Below are 13,051 nucleotides of genomic sequence, written 5' to 3' on the forward strand. Positions count from 1 at the left end.
ACGTAGTACAAATGAATCCTGAACCTTCAGCACAGACATTAAAACTCTTATGCAAGGCGTAATCCTCTCACTGACTCCTTTATTCGCTGATTTTAAGGTCTGTGGCACAGCAACCAGTCTCAGTTTGCACATGCATGTGTGTGTTTTAAAGAAAGAAGTAAGATTCTATCTGCCAGGCAATTTTCTCATTGACACCTGCGGTTGTCTTTGTGAAGAAAGTCTGGTACCTGGCCGATCAGCAACAACAGAGAAGTGCTTCTGGGTACTAATATTTTGTTGCAGCTTCTGAGTCTCTTGCTGTCTTCATCTACTGCCAACTAAATCACTGCCCTTAAGTCGTCTGCCGAGGCAAAGGATAATCATGTTAAATTTACACTGCACAGCCGCAGTTTAATTAGACACCGTTATACAACTCACATTAACCATCCTGTAAATGCCCTTTACGAAATGGGGATTGTTTTTGGAGGGGTTACTCTTTGTTCTTTTCTCTCTCTTTTTGACATCACAAAAGGAAATTAAAGCCATAAATCTCATAAAAAGGAGGACCAGAGCTCTTAACAAAAAACACCAAGACTGTGTTGACTTTAAAAAATACTCCTGCATGTGGTCACTTTGCAACAGAGGCAGAGAAAACAAACATGACGTGAAGAAATAAGATGTTCTGCAAATAAAAAACTGCAAAATGTTTTATAAAAAAGGTATTTCCTGGTTACCAAAGCATGTAGCCGTAACATATAATAACACGATCCAGCCAAAGTTGAGCATTTTGAAGTCCAAAGGATATTGAAGAGGAGAGACTTAAGACACAAAACTGATGCCAGGTGACCAGGGCAGGAAGTTTTTGCAAAAAGGAAGCATGTTAGATTCCACCCCCCCCCCTTTTGGGGTATTGATGTGGCACAAATGACTTACCTGATGTGTCTGGCCAAGTGAGCTAGTAACTCTGAAGGCTTGCAAAGCTGCATGAAGCACATACTTAAATATCTTACATTTAAATCAATGGGACTTTGACCGAACTACCTCATTCAAAAACCTTCAGGAGTGGTAAGTTAGGAAGAGAGCAAGGGATAAAAATCATTTCATAATAAATGGCTGGCCAGGTACCTAAGAGATGCAGCTGAAGCAATGCAAGTTAATTTGGATAATTAATCCTTTGCAATTTAGCAAATGGAAAACAAGCTAATGCAGAGGCATCTACTCCACACTCCCCCCCCCCCCGCCCAGGATTTCTTTTATGTGCTTGTTGGGTAGGACCATAGCTCAGTAGTAGAGCAGCTGGCCTTTTCATGCAGAAGGTGTCAGGTTCAAGCCCTGGAGACCTCCAGTGGGGATGGTCAAAGGTCCTGCCTGAAAACCTGAAGAGCTTCTGCCAGTACTACTTTTGTCCAAGACAGATTCCTATGTTCCTAGTGTTCACTTTCCCCTCACTTCGGTCTCCTACAGAGCTTGTAGGAGGATGGCCTTAATGCTTTTCTCGTCTCTGCTGCCTTTCAGAAAGCAAATAGCCAGTGCAGAATTTGTGGGCCAGGCTGCTCATTGGGGCAAGAATGTTTGAGCATGTTACACTGATCATGGCCCAACCGCTCTGGCTACTCATCAGTTTCTGGGCCCAATTCAAAGTGCTGGTTTTAACCTGTACAGCCTTAAACAGTTTAGGCAGGGATCAGCAAACCTTTTTTAGCAGGGGGCCAGTCCACTGTCCCTCAGACCTTGTGGGGGGCTAGACTATATTTTGAAGAAAAAAAATGAACAAATTCCTTTGCCCCACAAATAACCCAGAGATGCATTTTAAATAAAAGCACACATTCTCCTCATGTAAAAACACCAGGCAGGCCCCACAAGTAACCCAGAGATGCATTTTAAATAAAATTCTACTCATGTAAAAACATGCTGATTCCTGGACCGTCCACGGGCTGGATTGAGAAGGCGATTGGGTCGGATCTGGCCCCCGGGCCTTACTTTGTCTACCCATGGGTTTAGGACTGCCTTAACTCAAGGACTGCCTCTCCCCATATGAACGGATCAAAACCTTGTGATCACAATCTGAGGCCTTTCTTTAAGACCCACCAAGTATTCTGATTTTCCAGGGACAGTCCCAGATTTACAGAAGCTGTCCCTGTTTCTGATTTGATCCAGGAATTTGATCCCACTTTTCCTTAGGACGTGCCTATTATCATCAGAGAAATGTTGGAGGGTGTGGAGTTATCTGACCCCTGAGCCATCTGAAGGCAACCCTGCATAGGGAAGTTTAAAAAAAAATATTTATTATGTTTTTATATCTGTTGGAAGCCCACCAGATTGGCTGGGGCAACCCAGTCAGATAGGAGGGATAATAATAATAATAATAATAATAATAATAATAATAATAATAATTAGGACATCCCTATTTTCATCAGTGAAATATTGGAAGGTAAGCTCCTCCACAAGAGATCTGGAAGGTGGCAACACAAGAATGGGCCTTTTCTGTAGTGGCTCCAAATTTGTGGAATGCTCTCCCCAAGGAGATTCACCTTGTGCCTTCATTATGTATAATTAGGCACCAGGCAAAAATGTTTCTCTGTAACCAGGCCCTGGGCTGAATAGACAATCTATAGCCTTTAAAATGTGTTTGTATGTGGGGGTTATTGGTTTTGCTTTGGTTTTTGTTTATCATGTATTTTGTATTCTCACTGGTGAATTAATAATAATAATAATAATAATAATAATAATAATAATAATAATAATAATAATATTGCCCTCACCAGCCAAAACCGGGCTCAGGGCGGCTAACACCAAATATAAAACAGATTGATTGAAATACAACTTAAAAACAAGATTAAAATACAACATTAAAATGCAGCCTCATTTCAGCAGAAACTCAAAAACTTTTTTGGGGATGAAAACGTCAAGTCTTCACCAAGGCTAACAATCCAGACTGGTCCTATGTGGACCAGAAAAAAGCCAGGGAAGTCCCCAAGTAGGAGTTCTGTCAGAGAAGGAAAAAGGAAAAAAGAAAGAGGGGGAGGGGATCAAGTTAATTCCAGGCCAAAAGGGAGGCGGAACAACTCTGTGTTACAGGCCCTGCGGAAAGAGGTCAGATCCTGCAGGGCCCTGGTCTCATGAGGCAGAGCGTTCCACCAGGCCGGAGCCAGAGTTGAAAAGACCCTGGCTCTGGTTGAAGCCAATCTAACTTCCTTAGGGCCTGGGACCTCTAGGGTGTTGTTATTTATGGACCTTGAGGCTCTCCGTGGGGCATACCGGGAGAGGCGGTCCCGTAGGTACGAGGGTCCTAGGCCGTGAAGGGCTTTAAAGGTCAAAAGCAGCACCTTAAATCTGACCCTGTACTCCACCGGGAGCCAGTGCAGCTTGAAAAGCACTGGGTGAATATGCTCCCATGGCAGAGACCCCGTGAGGAGCCTCGCTGCAGCATTCTGCTCCCGCTGGAGTTTCTGGGACAGCTTCAAGGGCAGCCCCACGTAGAGCAAATTACAGTAGTCAAGCCTGGAGGTGACCGTCGCATGGATCACTGTGGCCAGGGCGGGGCAGGAAAGGTAAGAGAAAGGTAATATTATTATAAAATAATAATAATATAATTAGTTTATTGTAATGTGAAGCAATCTTGTGAGCTTCATTCACAGAAAAAAGGAGCATATTCAAAGTTCTTTGGCAAACCAAGAAAAAAAGCAGGCTGAGCTAGTTTCCTTCTTGCTCAAGAGACAGCTTCATGACGTGCACAGATTGCAGGTCACTGTGCCTTTGCAAATTGTCGGGAAAATGGATTGGAAAAGGCCGTCGTGACCTGCCAATCAAATCTGTAGCCTGCAATAGTCCTGTGTCTACTTTGGAAGGTTCACATCACAACCCAGAAGGGGACAAAGCAAATATAGCCAAACAAATATAGTTTTTACAGACTATATTCCTCACCCTGCTTCTTTATGGGAGTGGATAGCACATTGACATGCTATGTCCTCTTAAAATGTGGGTTTGGGTTTTTTTGTGGTGGTGGGGTTATTCGGTTGTTGTTTTTTATTTTGATTACATACTTTGTGGTTTTATATTTTGATTTTATTCTGTGAACCATCCTGAGATCTCCAGGTATAGGGTGGCATATAAATTCAATTAATAATAATAATAATAATAATAATAATAATAATATCCCCTTCAAAGCCATTCTGAAAATTAAGCATCACAGAACTGAGTGGGGTTTTGGGGAAGGGCTGTAACTCAGCCCCTGAGGTCCCAGGTTCAATCCTTGGTGTCTCTAGGTAGGGCTGTGAATGTCCCCTGCCTGAAACCCTGGAGAACTGCTGCCAGTCAGTGCAGGCAAAACTGATCTAGAGGGATCTTGCATGCTGGTATGCTGTGCCCATCCAGAATCCAGGTGTACTTCTCTTGGAGCAAGGTTGATTTCCCCCTCCCTCTTAAATTTAAAATAAATTTAAAAAAGACTGTGTGGGTGGTAGATTGCTGCAATTGACGAGCACTTTTATAGCCTCTGCAACCAAAACCATATGCAGCCTTTTAATCATTTGTATCCTCACCATCCCTTTGTGAAAACAAAAGAACCTTACCTTTTATTTGCACTCGTTTGCCTTTGCAGCCATGGGCTGACACACGCAACCGGGAGGCAATATAGCATAATAATTATATTGCAACATTTCTCCTCTCTGTGCCCAGAGATTGTTGTTTTATACAGCATTGTGCTGGAAAATAATTGCTGGTTTCCTATTGCTCTCATCGCCACCCGCCACCCTGCTCCATAGCAACTTAAATTCGCAATCAGAATCACTGGGCACTTTCAGGGTGATCTCATGATGAGATAAGATGTGGGTGATAGTGACACATCAGACATGGAACCAATGCACATCACATTCAGTACAACCCGCTGGTGCATTTGCCATTGGTTGCATGGGAATACTAAAGCCTTTTCACGACTTGTTTTCTTCCAGGACGGTGGAATGCTGGTTGGCGAGACCCTTCTGTGCATCTCCCCCCCCCCCCTTCAGAGCACAGACAGGTGAAAGGGACTTTTCTGTTGGGGACCCAGGATGTGGAACTTCCTGCTGCAGGAGATTCACATGCACACGTTGCTCTGATGGCTTTAAAGGAGGATGGGACAAGTTCACGGAAGATAATGTTATATCAATGGCTACTGAGCCTAATGGGTTCTAATCTCTACTTGAAGAGGCAGTGTGAATACCAGTGGTTGCTGGAAACCACAGGTGAGAACCCTTTTGTGCTCAGCTCCTGCTTTTGGGTTTCCCACACACATCTAGTTGGCCACTGTGAGATGCTGGACCAGGTAGGCCACTTTTCCAGGTAAGGTCTAAAAGAAGGCAAGGCTGATTCCTACTGGACTTCTACTGGTAGGTAGATGCACAGGGCAGGGCCTTCCACACTAAAGACAGACCAAACATGAGGGTATGGGGAGCCACCAGAAGTGCCCCATCAGATAATCTTAGTGATCAAGGCAGAGTATCAGGAATCAAATGGACCTTAAGGTCCTTTGGGCCAAAGTTGTTTAGGGCTTTGTGAATTAACACAAGAACCCTCATTTTGGCTAAGGGGCCAAGTGTAGCCCTCCCAGTCTACCAGTTTACACCCCTCACCAACCTTGCTTCTCACCTGCTCTTGAGCATTTCTGCCCCTCTGGAACGTGCCTTTGAACTTGTATAATGCCTCTTGCCTGCCTGAATGAAGCACAGAGAGGGGTGGGTGAGTGTGTGCAGACACTAGCCTACTGTACAATGGTAGAGCTAATATTCTGTGCTCCACCCGCTTTGCCCCTGCACCCTCAGAAGGTGGCCCTTGGGTTGAGAAAGGCTCACCATCCCTGTGACAGGAGTAAGCCAGCAGTAAATCACACTGAGCAACCTGGAGTTAACTCTTTATTAGCAAAACAGGATCTGCACAGCAACTCAGGTCTTGCCCCTATGAAGCAATTGGTCCCTGCCTCCCCATAGCAGGCTATGTCTCCTCTTCTCCAGGGTGTTTTCCAAGCACCTGAGTGTCTGCTTTTGCTCCTCCCACTTCATGCCTCTCCTGGTTCTTGGAGACCTGGGGGAAGGGAAGCTTGCTGCAGCAGGACGAACAGACACCTGTGACTCTTCACCAGCCACTCCTCTCTGCCTCCTCCCACTCGCCTTCTTCTGCCTCTGATTCTGAACCTCTCTCTGCCACAGGCTCACCCAGCTTACTAGGCCCTGTTACCTCTTCCGACACCTCCTCTTCCCAGTCTTCTCCCCCTTCTCCCTCTGACCACTCATCTTCGCCCCACCACCTCTCCCTGGGCTCTGAGCCTTCTTCCCTTGGCTGTTCCCCAGCTGGATCCTCCTACCATTCCTCTGGGTCCAACCCGTCCATGACACCTTACTGTAAGAGAGCCCTCCCCAACTTAGAACCCTCCAGGTGCTTTGGGCTACAGCTCCCATTAACACCAGACAGGGAGTTGTAGCTCAAAACATCTGGAGGGCCCCAGAGAGAGGAAGGCTCCTGTAGCTCCAAGTGCTCTAGTCTATGCATCTACAAGCCAATGCTGATGCCAACCTAGTGACACAGCTGCCACATCAAACTACTCTCCTATGCAGCCCTAGTGCCTTGTATCACTGGGTGGGCCAGTTCAGTTTGGTTCCTCCCACACTGGGTTCCTCACCACGGTGGCTGATGATAGCTTAGGAAGTGCAGCGTAATGGCAAAGAGCATTAGCTAGAATTTCCTACCACCAGCCCCCCAAAAACTAGAGCTTCTCCTAAATCACTCTGGTTCATACTTTCCCCCAGTCACAAATTTGCAAGGGAAGCTGCTATTCTCACAGCTGCCCACAGGATAATAAAGATCATGTGTTGCTCACCCTACCAGGTGTTGTAAGTCTTGCCAAGATCTCAAATGCATAGCCCTCCTAAGCACCCCAAAACTGCTAGGAACGTATTATTCATTACTGTTTATCTGATTTCTTTACCAGCCCTTCACCATCAGGTTCCAAGGTGAGTGACAGAAATTTAAAGTTTGCTTTCAAAAACAGTTTATAACAAATTACAGTCAAAGGAATAGGAGTGGCAATGGAGCTTGTGCCATAGTGCTGGAAAACATTCTTTGAGAGAGATGGCTGCCCATCAGAGGAGATGGCAGTGAGCTAGATGTGCAAATGGCCTGACATAGGACATGGCAGTTTCACTGATTATGGTCACAAGCCATCTTCAGAGGCAGCTCCACATTTAATGTGTTGCAGTAATCTAACCTAGGGGTCACCAGAGCATAGACTACAGAAGTTAGGCTATCCCTGTCCAGACAGGGGGGCAGCTGCAGCTGATGGAAGGGACTCTGGGCCACTGAGGCCACCTGGGCCACAAGTGACAGCAAAGGATCCCCCAATCTTCATACCCTCTCCTTGAGAAGGAGTGTATCTCCCCCCACATCCATCCATCCACCCACCCAGAGGAAGTGCCTACTAGCAGTATCCTCTGTCTTATCTGGATTGAGCCTCAGTTTGTTGGCCCTCATCCAGTCCATTACTAAGGCAAGGCATGGTCCAGCACATCCCCTGCCCACCTGTAAAGGAGAAGTAGAGTTGTGTGCCAAGAGCATATTGCTGACAATGTACTCCAAAACTCCAGATAACCCCACTCAGTGGTTTCATGCAGATCTTAAACAGCGTAGGGCATAAAATCAAACCCTGAGGAACCCCACGATGAAGTATCCATGGGGCTGAAGAGCACTCCCCAAGCATCACCCTCTGGAAATGACCATCCAAGTAGGACCAGAACCACCACAAAGTGGTGCCACCCACCACGAGCTCAGACAGCTGTTGCTGCAGGATACCTTAGTCCAGGCATAAGCAAACTCGGCCCTCCAGATGTTTTGAAACTACAATTCTCACTATCCCTGACCCCTGGTCCTGTTAGCTAGGGATGATGGGAGTTGTAGTCCTAAAAAACATCTGAAGGGTCGAGTTTGCCTATGCCTGCCATAGTTGATAGAACTGAAGTCCATTGAGGGGTTGAGGAGAATTAACAGGGGCACATTTCCCCTGCATCTCTCCTGGCAGAGGTCATCATACAGGGTGGACAAAGCAGTTTCCATGCCAACACTGGGCCTAAACCCCAATTTTAATCTATCTAGAAAATCATTTTTCCTCCAAGAGTCCTTGGATCTGGCATGACCACCCACTCAAGAAGCTTGCCCAAGAAAGGGAGACTGGCAGCTGGCTGGTAGTTACTTAGATTAGAATTCATTGCATCTTCCTGTCCCTGACTCTGGCTCTGCCTCCTCTTGACCTCCCTGCCTTCTGCACTGCCAGTCCCAGTGGGCACCAGCCACCGATGCCCTTTCCTAAGCTGGAATCGGCACCACCTCAGTGGTTGCACTACAACGGATGCTGTGCTCTGATCCAGGAGGACAGCTCATATTTTCTTTCTCTTGCTGGTGTAGTGACCTGGTTTTGTCAAGTTTGTTTTCCTCCCTTCATCTCTGATGTCTTTTCATGAAGGAGATTTCCGTGGCCTTCTCCAAGGCTCAAAGTCTGATTAAAACAAAGCCAAACACATAACAATAATGAACAAAGCAGAGAAAAAGAATCTCCCCTTTACAGATTACATCCACAGGATTCAGCAGGTATATACTGTGCCCTATTTAATTTAGTTTGTGATCCAGTTGTTCAAAGTGTCTTGCTCCTATATAAGACGTGCATATCCCCAGGGAATTGTAGTTCTGCATATCCTCAAGGTAATATATTCTGCTGATGAACACAATTTACACAGCAGTGATGTACCAGGCAAAACACAGCTCCTGGATATATATTTTTCCAGAGCAAGAATGGTGAGGTGAACTCTCCTTGCTCAGGCAAGTGAATGAGGTAATAGTGACGGATTCCAGGTTCCTTTGTAGCAGATTAGCATAGAGCAGGTGTGGGGAACTTTTGGAATGTTACTGAACTACAACCCCCATCATCCCTAGTCATGGGCCATGCTTGCTGGAGCTAATGGGAGTTGTAGTCCAGCAATCCCTGGAGGGCCAAAAGTTTGCCAGTCCCTGCGTTATATGAAACTATTTACCTGCTTGGTATCCATTATTTGAGAAGTGGCAACAAATTGGTAATCTTAGACTTCAGACTTAATGGTCGTTGGGGGCAGCTTTAGATGCCCATGTGCATTATGTCAGTTGTGAAGCACACAATTAACATTTTTATTTTTCCTCTCTCATGCTCCCCAACCATTCTGTTTCATCCCATGCTTTGGCATACCCCTCAACTGCCCCAGTAAAACCAGGCCTCTCCTTCCTTGGGGGATTTTAAGTAGAGGTTGGATGGCCATCTGTCAAGGATGCTTTAGTTAAGATTCCTGAATTGCAAGGGGCTGGAATAGATGACCCTTGGGGTCCCTTCCAACTCTACAATGCTATGATTCTATGATGTGTGGGAGGGGAGAGGAGATTCTGTGATGTGTGGGAGGGGAGAGGAGATTCTGTGATGTGTGGGAGGGGAGAGGATTAAATACCTCCTCTACAGCATTGTGATCCCAATTCATATGGCCCATAAGCCATAGCTTAGTAGTGGAGCACATGCTGTCCAGGCAAAAACAAAACCTCAGGTTCAGTCCCCAACACCTCCATTTAAGGTTGCAGGAAAAGGAACTGCCTGAAACTATAAAGCACCGCTTCCAGTTTTGCATAGTTAATATTGACTTGGGTGGGGCCAACCATCTGGTTCCTTAAAAGGCAGCTTCTTAAGTTCATTAAAAAGGTGTGGGGAATCACAATCATAGATCTCCCATCATGTCATGCTTCATGGTGCCAGAAGGGAATGCTCCCTAAAGGAAAAGCTTTTTTTTTTTTATGATGATGGTTTGAATCTGCTGCGGGTGAGCTTCTTATTGACACCTAGTGGCCAGAAGGAGAAATGGAAGACACAACATCTGTCCCTTAGGTTGCATAAAAAGGTAAAGGTACCCCTGCCCGTACGGACCAGTCTTGACAGATTCTAGGGTTGTGCGCCCATCTCACTCAAGAGGCCGGGGGCCAGCGCTGTCCGGAGACACTTCCGGGTCACGTGGCCAGCGTGACATCGCTGCTCTGACGAGCCAGCGCAGCACACGGAAACGCCGTTTACCTTCCCGCTAGTAAGCGGTCCCTATTTATCTACTTGCACCCGGGAGTGCTTTCGAACTGCTAGGTTGGCAGGCGCTGGGACCAAACAACGGGAGTGCACCCCGCCGCGGGGAATCGAACCACCGACCTTTCGATCGGCAAGCCCTAGGCGCTGAGGCTTTTACCCACAGCGCCACCCGCGTGGGTAAAAGCATAGGTTGCATACACCTGTACAATTGCCTCTTGCACAGGGTTTACTTTCTGGAGATGGCATGCTTGCACAAAAACATGTATACTTGAACCGCTCCTTTGGAACCAGCCCTGCACAACAATCCATACCTTTCAAAGCTGGCATGCCAAGTGGCCCTTACAGGGCTCTGGTAAGCTCTCTTGCTGGATCTCATGGAGCTGTCCAAGTTCTCCTTGAGATTTCATGAGAGCATCCAAGAGCCTGGTAAGCAAGGTAAAAGGACCCCTGACAGTTAAGTCCTGTTGAAAACGACTGGGGGTGCTCATCTTCCTTTACTGGCCGAGGGAGCCGGCGTTTGTTTGCAGTTTTTCCAGGTCATGTGGCTAGCATGACTAAGCCACTTCTGGTGAAACCAGAGCAGCACACGGATACACCGTTTACCTTCCCACCGGAGTGGTACCTATTTATCTACTTGCACTTTGACGTGCTTTCAACTGCTAGGTGGGCAGGAGCAGGGACCGAGCAATGGGAGCTCACCCCGTTGCGGGGATTTGAACCGCCGACCTGATCAGCAAACCCTAGCCTCCGTGGTTTAGACCACAGTGCCACCCGTGTCCCGGTAAGCAAGGAGGAGAGCTTAAAAGCCAAGAGAACCCAATGCAAAAGGAGCTTTTAATCTTCCCACTTTGCATGCAATTAATTTGTGCAATTTCAACTGGCTAGCTTTCAACCATGCAAGGTTGAAATTGCGCAAGTTAACTGCAAGTGAAATGCATATTTAAAGCACATGACTTTCCCTAAAGAATCTTGGAAACTGTAGTTTACCCCTTGCAGAGCTGCAATTCCCAGAGTTCCTTGGTAAGAGGGATTTATTGTTAACACAATGGAAAGTGTAGCTTAGTGCAGGGAATAGGAGTATCTGAGCAGCTCTCAGCACCCTTAACAACTACATCTCCCAGGATTCTTTTGAGAAAGCCATGATGGTTTGAAGTGGAATGATACTGCTTTAAATGTCTAGAGCACATAGGGCAAGTTGGTCTGATCTAGCAGGACTCTTCTTAAGGAGAAGACTAAACCTCTGCTGATTCACCTTTCAACAGAAGAAGAGTTAAAAGAACAGATTCTGCTTTTTTCTAGGCATACCACAGCATAGGAGTGGGGAATGTTTCTCTGCATGAGGGCTGCATAAACTTCTGCTACCACATGCTAGTTGTGGATTTGACCAGAGGGAAAATAGGTGGAGCAATGAATTATTATTTTTTAACCTTTATACAGGTGGATAGTTTTCACACACGCTCACACACACCAGTCTGTTTCCACATCCAGGCAAAAACAGTCAAGGAGGGTGAGAAGCAGGCTCTGGTAAGAGTCCTGAAGGCCAGATACAGAAGCTTGGAAAGCCACAAACCATCCCGTTTTGAGATTCCCCAGCAGAACCATAGGGACACCTATGAACATACTGAGCTCTGCAAACAAGGGGTACTTGCTACTCCTTAAGTCAGAAATTGTCAAGATAGACACAAGAGCACTGAAGCAGCATTACTGGATCAAGAGAAAGTCCATATAGCCTGCTGTGTGTTTGCAAGATTCCAAAGTACCATCACAGCAAGGTTGATGCCCACCCCCCTTGTCATGTTAGGGCAGGGATAGTCCTAAACATTTTGCTGCCTGAGGCAAATTGACACGATGGTGCCCTCCCCTCGTGGTGTGTCCAGAAGCCGATTAGATTGGCCGTTGACTCTTTGCCCTGAGGGAGAGCAGGCAATTTTAAGACTTGCATGACAAGGCACTGCGGAACACGTAGCTTTGACTTCCATAAAAAATGGATTGGTCAAGGGAACGGCAAGGACTATATGTATCTGCTATCCAAGGTGATTGCCTCAACCTGCCTAATATTGGTAGGGCTGGCTCTGTGCATTGGCAATATTACTAGCAGACTAGAAATGAAGGAGACAAAAGCTATGGTGAACTGTGCATGCAGCGTGCACTATACACAATCTGGAAATAAATAAAAATGGAGGATTCCTAATGCATTGGTCCCACTTCAGAATGGAAGCCATGGTGATTTGGAACTTCAAAAACTGAGAAATCTGGATGAAAAATATTTCGGAAGCATCCTCACAAACCCAATAACTAGATCCTTCTCTCTCTCCCCCCCAGCTTTATCATTCCCTCTATTTCCAGTGTTCAGGCTGTGAGTGATATTGATGACGCAGGCAAAATGGTGCCACCTGCATGCATGAGACAGAGGGATGCCTTAGCAGACTTGGAGAAAGTCCAATCTTTTTGCAGCACCACCACTATACGGGGGGGGGGGCGACTGGAGAGACCCCAACCCCCAAAAAATAACAACAGTGAGGGCAGAGTATGATTAGTGGCTACAGAAGGTTCATCGTTTGGGAAGGGGGCTGGAAAATGAAAGGGATGTAAATGGAATATTCTATAAAACGGCAGAGTTGTCCTGAAGCCTCAACAAGAGCACTCCACACCACAGCTCTCTGTAGCTAACAAACTAAAGTGCACTTATCACAAATAGCAAAGTGGTTGTCTTCCTCTGACACAGGGACATACACATATCGATTTCCACTGAGATAGGAAATTCTGAATTTTCTTATCCTGAGAACTTAGTATGCCAGGAACCTCAATGACTGGGCAAGTCAGCTTTTTTTTTTTTTTTTTTTTTTTAAAGAAGTCATATCTCACTTCTAACTTGTTAGCTGGGGGTGGAATAGAGATACGTTTCGGCTTTAACATGTGAGTCACTGCTGTAAGAGGATATGAAGTTCAGGCTTGTGTCTCAGA

General features: G+C 46.2%; 1 long non-coding RNA gene across 3 annotated transcripts; it reads right to left on the minus strand.

Annotated features, from left to right (window-relative positions):
* Positions 1–263: 263 nt before the first annotated feature.
* LOC310668993 lies at positions 264–5,757 on the minus strand. Of its 3 annotated transcripts, none has more exons than XR_014506948.1 (2): positions 5,605–5,757; positions 264–340 (listed from the first exon to the last, which is right to left on the minus strand). It is a non-coding gene; the product is annotated as an uncharacterized lncRNA (long non-coding RNA). The 3 variants fall into 3 exon arrangements; XR_014506949.1 differs by lacking the exon at positions 5,605–5,757 and adding an exon at positions 3,238–3,976; XR_014506950.1 differs by lacking the exon at positions 5,605–5,757 and adding an exon at positions 913–1,215.
* Between the last annotated feature and the right edge of the window lie 7,294 nt (positions 5,758–13,051).

The sequence above is a fragment of the Podarcis tiliguerta genome, assembly GCF_965153285.1.
Source record: "Podarcis tiliguerta genome assembly, chromosome: Z".
In the NCBI taxonomy this organism is placed as follows: Eukaryota; Metazoa; Chordata; class Lepidosauria; order Squamata; family Lacertidae; genus Podarcis; species Podarcis tiliguerta.